Genomic DNA, 8,151 nt, shown 5'->3' with positions numbered 1-8,151 from the left:
TAGGTAGTGTTTTACTGCTGTGAACAGACACCATGGCCAAGACAAGTCTTTTAAGGACAACATTTAGTTGGGGCTGGCTTACAGGTTCAGAAGTTCAGTTCGTTATCATCAAGGTGGGAGCATGAAAACGTGGTGCAGGAGGAGCTGAGAGTTCTACATCTTGATCTGAAGACAAATGGGAGAAGACTGGCTTCTAGGTAGTTAGGAGGACGCTCTCTCAAAGCCTATCCCCACAGTGACATACTTCCTTCAACAAGGCCACACCTCCTAATAGTGCTACTCCCTGGGCCAAGCACTTTCAAACCACCACACCCCTCTCCTTAAGATCTATTTTTCCCTTCCCACCAATGGTCCCTTTCTAGCTCCCTTCATTCTACAGTTGCTTCCAGTTAAACACTCTAATCTAAAGTTTCAATACAAGGATCCACACAGGAGTGAGAACATGGAACCCTTGTCTTTACTGAGTACTGGATACCTCCCTCAGTATAATATTTACCATTTTAATTCCACTTGCCTGCAAATTTTATAATCCTGTTTTTCTTTACAAGTGAATAAAAATCAAGGTTCAGAGACTGTCATCGATGTGGAAAGAGAGATTGTTAAACTCTAGACCTTGGGGAGGGACCTGAGCAAAACAGTGTCTTCAGGACCTGAGAGGACCATTACCTCACAGCAGCTGTGGCTGCCTGTGCTAGGCCTGCACACAATTAAGTCAGTGAATATGCCAGTTCTAGGTAGGGAGGACCTCACTAGTCTCTGTGCCTAGCTGAGGAGCTGCTGGCAGTTGTCCTCTGCAGGAGAGAAAATCATTTTTCTTTTAGGAGTGTGGCCCCTGGTAGATCATGGCTCAGTGGATAACCCCAGAGCCATAAGTAAATGTATATGGGATGTCTCTAGGTGAGGGTCCTCGTATCCTTGGTTTGCTTCCTTCCCCAAACTCTCTGTCATTTGTAGTTTTTCCATGGGCAGCTGTTTCTTTTACCAAACTACTGAAGTGAACGTGTATATGGATATTTATAGAAAACAGAAAACAATTAGTTTACCTGCAAATAATAATTGTTGGGTAATTTGCTTAATTGGGGTCCCTGGATCAGTGGCACCAGCCAGTGTTAACCTGCTAGACTCCACCTGAGGTGATCTGCCTCATTGTGTGGTTTGCATAGCACCATATGCCACCCAGACTGAATTTTTTACCCAGTGTGAAATAATTCCTATTGACAGGATAACCACAATCACAGCAGGTAAGCCAAACTAGGGGAAAACAATAATCATATTAGGGAAACAGTAATTGCCTGTACCCACCACCAAATGTTGCCGTTAATCTGCTGAGGATGTCTGCCGAGCATGTGGTTGGGAACAGCTTGAGGGCCACTTGGAATGATGCTGGGACACGAGCATAGGTCCCCTTAAATGCACTTGACTATGAGCTATGTAGGATTTGCTAGTGGCACTTGGTCTTAATTTTCACCATAGTCTGAAACATGAATATGTAATCCAGGCCTCAAAACCTGAAGGCAGAGGTCCAGGACCAAGGCTGTAGCTAAAAATCTGCTTTTCTGCTTGGCCAGATGGCCTGCACCTTTAATAACTATGGTGTTTTTAAATCTGAGTATCAAGAGCTAATGTTCAATCCACCGAAACTAGATTTGCACAGAATGCACCCCATCCTCAGACTCTGCCAAGTCTCCCTTTTATGCCATCCATGAGCAAGACATCTCAGAGTGAAGTGTAAGTACAGAGATACCCCACAGAGCAATGGCTCTCAACAGTGGTCTTGAGATCCCTTTGGGAGGTCAAATAACCATTTCACAGTGGTCACCAAAGGCCATCAAAACCCACAGACATTATAATTCATAACACTAGCAAAATTATACTTATGAGGTAGCAATGACGATAATGTTATGGCTGGGGGTCACCACAGCATGAGGAACTAACTGTATTAAAGGGTCCCAGCTTTCCGAAGGTTGACAATTGCTGCCCTAGAGAGTGCTGTTGAAGCAAGATTGCCACGGGCACTAATCAACTCTTCGCTTTCAATACCTCATTTTCTCTTCAGCATGAACCAACTGACGCCTATGTGACACCCCCAAGAAAATTGTTTCTGCTCTGACTTTCCAACAAGTGCTCCTGGGCAGAGCTGGGCACCCCCCAAACCTGTGAGGATCAGGGTTTCATTGGACAGTACTTCCGGGAGTGAGCAAAGCTTCTGTTTTGAATGAGGCTGAAGGATGCTGTGGAAGTGGGAATGCCTTTAAAAACATTTTTTTAGATTCGTTTATTTTATTATCTTATTTAAATGAGTGTTTTGCCTGAATGTATTTCTGTGCTCCATGAACCTGTTTGATTTCTTCTGAGTCAGAAGAGGGCATCAGATCCTCTGGGACTGGAGTTATACATGGTTGTGAGCAGCCATGTTGGGTGCTAGAAATTAAACCTGTGTCCTTTCTTCAAAAGCAAGCAGTGCTTTTTACCATTGAACTAACTCTCCTCATCCCAGAGAAGTCTTTTTAAATGTCTCCTGAAAATAGAAGAAAAATTCCTAGTGGAATTATGGGATTTGATGGCTTTTTTGTGACCTAGGTCTTTAATCAATTAAAATTTACCCATTGGAGCCTTTTGCAAAGCAAATCGGTATCTCACTTATTAAAAATTAAGAAAGCCATAGTGTCTAACATGCACATAGAAGGGCAGGGAAGAGTAGCAACAAAAGGTTAGGCATAGGGAATAAAGCTACACTACACAGTTCTGATTTAAATGTACCACAAAGTTTGGGTGTCGCCACCTGCAGCGCATGACATTAGCATAATTGTGTTTGCTTACTTTTAGTTTATGAGTTGCAGACTGCAGTTAGGATCGTTTGTATGGTTTCATCTGAATTATGGGCTGGAGCTTGGAAAGCCAAGAAAGTAGTTAGAGACAACGCTTACAGCAGCTGGAGAAACTAAGCAGTTTCTTTGAAATAAACCACAAAACACAACACAGCGACACGAAGCTTTATCACACTAGGCTTTTCATTAAAAATGGGTCTATCTACCCAAGAAGCCTCCCCAGCCAGCCAGGTCCAGAATGTAATTTTGTGTACCACATACCTGCCTGTTGCCCTCAGAGGTCAGAAGAGAGCTTCAAATGCCCTGGGATTGGAGTTACTGATGGCTATGAGCTGGCAAAGGGTGCTGGGAACTTGGTCCTCTCTGCAAGAGCACTAAGAACTTTTACCCGCTGAACTCACTCTCCATCCCTGAGGAGATTTTTAAATTATTGCTAACTTCCTCCCTACTCCCCCAATAGGGAAAAATGCAGGCTCTGAACTCATATCCCATCTCCCCAATAAGAGGCCAGCATTAAGCAGTCCCCGTGGCTCCTCCATACATCCATGGCTGCTAAGATATTCATATTAATACTAATGGTAGATAGACATGTTTTGGAAGTCAAGGACTAATATCATTTCTGTCTCCTCAACAGACATACACACAGATACAGAGATACAGAGATGGGGGTTGGGGGACAAGAAGGAGGATGGAGGAGGGACCAAGGAAGGGAGGACAAAGAGGGAGGATAGGAAAGAGAGGAAGAGGGAGATAACACCTGGTCTTTTCAGATATTTTGATAACTAAGTTCTTGCTTCTCTTCCTTACACGCAGACTCATTGTCTCTCTCTCTCTCCCTCCTACCCATCTCCCAGAGGTCTGCCTGCCCAGTGACACTGACCAGCTACTCCACTTTGCCTCCTGTTCCCATTCCTGACATTTCGGTTGTGGACTATGGAGCCTCCATTGCCTAATTATCAATCGAGGCAGCAAACCTCTATTTCTGATTGTTCCCTTGGTCCCAAATGCAAAAAATCAAATCAAATCAAATCAAAACAAAACAACAACAAAAACAAACAGAAAGCAGCTAGAGGCACTTCAAGTCCCATGTTCAAAGAGTGACTTAGCTTATCAAAAGCTCAACAAAAACAACTTGGCATCCCATGCCTCAGTTTGCTCCTCTCCTATGAAATTCCCCCAGCCAAGTGCAAAGCATTCCAAACCTGTGGTTGTAAAGGCAGGAACCCAGCTTGGAGTTACCAGAGTCTCACTTTTCCTCATGATCTCAGGCAATCATCTGTGAGAAGGCACCACAGGGAAGCACTCTCTCGCCCTGTCTACCCCCATTCAACCTGATCCATTATTCTAGGTTTCCAGTTCCCGGATTGGTTTCCCACTTATGAGCTTTACGCCCACACAGAGGTCAGATGTTTAAAATCACTTTCTGGAGTACAAACCTCCCCATCCAAACCATCAGTTGACCTGTAGAGCATCTAGGCAGGATATCGTGGCTGTTGAGCTTTGCCTCCATCTCTGTCTCTTCCAATTCTCCTCCTCTCTCCACTCTTCTCATGGGCTCACCTCATCTATATACATCCTCACTGACTCTTCTGGCTGAGTATCTGTAGTTCTCTTCCCATTGGGAGCAGCATGATGATCTTTCTCTCTATTCAAGCCTACACTCAAGTTTTTTGTTCACAATAAGGTCAACCCCTGGCACCCTGGCTGAAGTAACTTCTCATACTAGTCCAATGTTCTTGTGTGGCTGTTTAGGCTTGTCACTCTGTGAAGTATCTTGCTGTCTTAGTTCCTTCCTGATTGCTATGATAAAACACTATGATGATGGCAACTTATATAAGAAAGAGCTTACTTGGGGCTCATGCTTTCAGGGAGTCATAGTCCATGGCCACCATGGTAGGAGCATGGCAGAAGGCAGGCAGGCTTGGCTCTGGAGCAGTAGCTGAGTTCTTACCTCTGAGATGCAACCATGAGGTAAAGAGAGCTTACCCCAATGGCATCACTTTTTTTAATTGGGTATTTTTTTATTTATATTTCAAATGTTATTCCTGGTTTCCTGTCCATAAGTCCCCTATCCCATCCCCCTCCCCCTTATTCTATGAAGGTGGTCCCTTCCCCAATTTCCCCCTCTTCCCACCTCCCTGTCCTGACATTCCCCTACACTGGGTGGTCCAGCCTTGTCAGGACCACGGGCTTCTTGGTGCCCAACAAGGCCATTCTTCTGCTACATATGCAGCTGGAGCCATGGGTCTGTTCATGTGTACGCTTTGGGTAGTGGTTTAATCCCTGGGAGCTCTGATTGGTTGATATTGTTGTTCTTATGGGGTTGCAAACCCCTTCAGCTCCTCCAATCCTTTCTCTAACTTCTCTTAAACCTCTAAGCCTACACCCAGTGATGCATTTCCTCCAATAAGTCCACACCTCTGAATCCTTCCCGAACAATTCCAAGAGAGACCAAGTAAACAAACATAGAAACCTATGGAGGAGGCCATTCTCATTTAAACCACTGCATTTATTGATATTTTTCTTTCATTTTCCCCATTTCTGGTGTATCACTCTTGGACTATTAAAAACTTGAGAGCAATTACTTTAAATTATTGAGTGATTCTTTTTTTGTACCTAAAGTGAAGAAAATTATGGCATGAAATCTGACAAATGTTAGCCTTATTTCTGTGTCCATTTATTGCCAAGTTAATTACTCTGTTTAGTAAAGAGAATGTGAAAACCAGCTTGTACAGGTTGGGAATGCCAGATCACCGGACCCATGCTTGAACCGTGCTTGGAGCAAAGGTAACTCAGCGTGCCCGACAGGAGCTGCTGTGGGAGGACTGTACCTGTCAGGGCACAGTAGTCAGAGTGCATTCAAAGAGCTCCTCCTACTGAGTCCAAGGCAACAGAGCCTTGTGAAAGGAGTGAATGGGATGGAATGCGTAAATCTCTGACTTCCCAGAATGAGAAACATTTCCTTCTTGAGTTCTCCTTTCAGTGGTGTGTGTTTCATCCCAGACTAGAACTAATGTCCTGCCCCAAGAGACTGGCCCGTGTAGCATAGAGGCAGACAGTCCACAGAGGAAGTCTAGACTCCTGACTTGGAGGACTTACCTCAAGCCTATGCCATGGGTTGTCTGCACTCCAAAGCATGACAAAACATAAGGATGGTCTGATTCAAAACATATAGACCTTGTTCCTTTGCAGTGTTTTGCCTTCCATCTTCCTGAGTTCTGTCTTTGCCTCCCACAGTATCCGTCTTTCCGTGGAAATCTCTTTTCCCTCATTTATGTTCATTCATATCCAGGATTTTCTTTCTTCCATCTTTATTAACTTGGTATTTCTTATTTACATTTCAATTGTCAATTGTTATTCCCTTTCCCTGTTTCCGGGCCAACATCCCCCTAGCCCCTCCCCCTCCCCTTCTATATTGGTGCTCCCCTCCCCATCCTCCCCCCATTGCCGCCCTCCTCCCAACAATCACGTTCACTGGGGGTTCAGTCTTGGCAGGACCCAGGGCTTCCCCTTCCACTGGTGCTCTTACTAGGATATTCATTGCTACCTATGAGGTCAGAGTCCAGGGTCAGTCCATGTATAGTCTTTAGGTAGTGGCTTAGTCCCTGGAAGCTCTGGTTGCTTGGCATTGTTGTTCATATGGGGTCTCGAGCCCCTTCAAGCTCTTCCAGTTCCTTCTCTGATTCCTTCATATCCAGGATTTTAAGGATATCTAAAATACTGCTCTTTCTGTCTTAGATAAAAGTTTCTTTCCTGAGCTGCAGACATCTCTGCTCACCTGCCAGTCAGATATTAAAATTAACAGCTTTATTGAGGCAAAACAAGCACATGATGAGTTTCACACATTTGAAGAGTAAAATTTCTTACATCTGACAGATGCTTAAACCTGAAAAGCTGTCACAAGAATCGAGGAACGTACTTCTCAGCAAAGGTTCCCTTTTTGCTGTCCTTCTCCACTTTCCTGTTCCAAGGAGAACTGATCTCTTCTTTGCTGTAGGATATTTTCCATGTGCTGGAGTTGACATAAAGAGAGCCATTCAGTATCTGCTCTTCATTGGGAGGAAGAAGTATCTGGCTTCTTTCACTTAGCATCAGTCTGGTGAGGAACATTGAAGTCATGATTCAGAAATTCACTTCATTTTATTATCGAGTAGCGTTCTGTTGAATAGTTATGCTACAGTTGATCTATGCAGTCAATCACTGATGTTCTTTATAGTTTGTGGCCATTAGGAACAAAAGTACTGTGAAGTCACTCCATTTCCTAACCATAAATACCCAGATGTGGAATGTCCAACCTACAAGGGCAAGAAAAGAAAAGAAAGCAAATTGTTTCCAAAGGTTTGGACCTTTGCCTTGTGACCTTTCAGATAAAGTCAAGTACAGAAGAGACGTGCCTACAAGCGCCACCGTGCCTATCTTTGCCAAACGCTGAGCCTATCCACATTGCCTTCAGACTAATTCCATTCACAGAGTTGTTAAAATTAACCTGAGCAGCTCAGGCTCCTGCTCTCTGCTCTCCTCTTCTATATCCCGCCTCAGTGCCATTCTTCAAGACCCTACTGGAGTCTCTGACATCTTCCCACAATTATTCCATTCAAAGAAACTTAGGCATCCTAGAGACTTGGCCACTCCCTCCGTAGTACCGTGTTCAAGTACTCATGCACCTGTCAGGTATCTTGTCCCACCTCAGGAAGGGAAAACAGAAAGAATTTAAGGAAACACCTGCAGCATCACCAAGTACACTGGAATTCACAAGCATTAATGTTTCCCTTCCTCAAGGAGCAATGAGTTCTGCCCCAATCTAAGCTGAAACTGAAAACAAGCTTCACTTTCAAATAGTTTCTTTTCCTTCAGTGAGTCTCCTTTCACGACAGGACCAATCACAGTGAAATACAGCATTCCTATTTCTGAGCAATAAGCCAAAAGAGCGCACTAGCAAGAGATGGCTACAAATTTCCATTCCTTTCAAGTTTCATGCTTACAATTTAAAAACTTCGAGCCCAGGGGAGAAAGGAACTCTAAGGTTTCTCAGCCGTTTATGGTAAGAAGCAGGACTGTTTTGGTGATGCCCGTGGGACTGCTACAAAAGCCGCCTGACTGGAGGATTCTGTGCTGCCACTCCATCCTGGGGCTGCTTCGACTCCGGTAAGGAGCAGAAGAAAGGAGATCATCTTACAGGGCAATTCCATTGTGCTCCCTTTCCTTTGCTAAGTCATGCATCTGCAGAAGGTGATATTTTTAACTGTTTCTGCACTTCAGCAAATAAAAGACCTAACTAAAGAACACACTTACCACACATCCTAGTCAATGAGCAAGGACAAAT

The sequence above is a fragment of the Rattus norvegicus genome, chromosome 3 (genome assembly GCF_036323735.1).
Source record: "Rattus norvegicus strain BN/NHsdMcwi chromosome 3, GRCr8, whole genome shotgun sequence".
Lineage (NCBI taxonomy): Eukaryota > Metazoa > Chordata > Mammalia > Rodentia > Muridae > Rattus > Rattus norvegicus.
The sequence above is the reverse complement of the archived record's forward strand: the minus strand, read 5'-3'. Positions refer to the sequence as shown.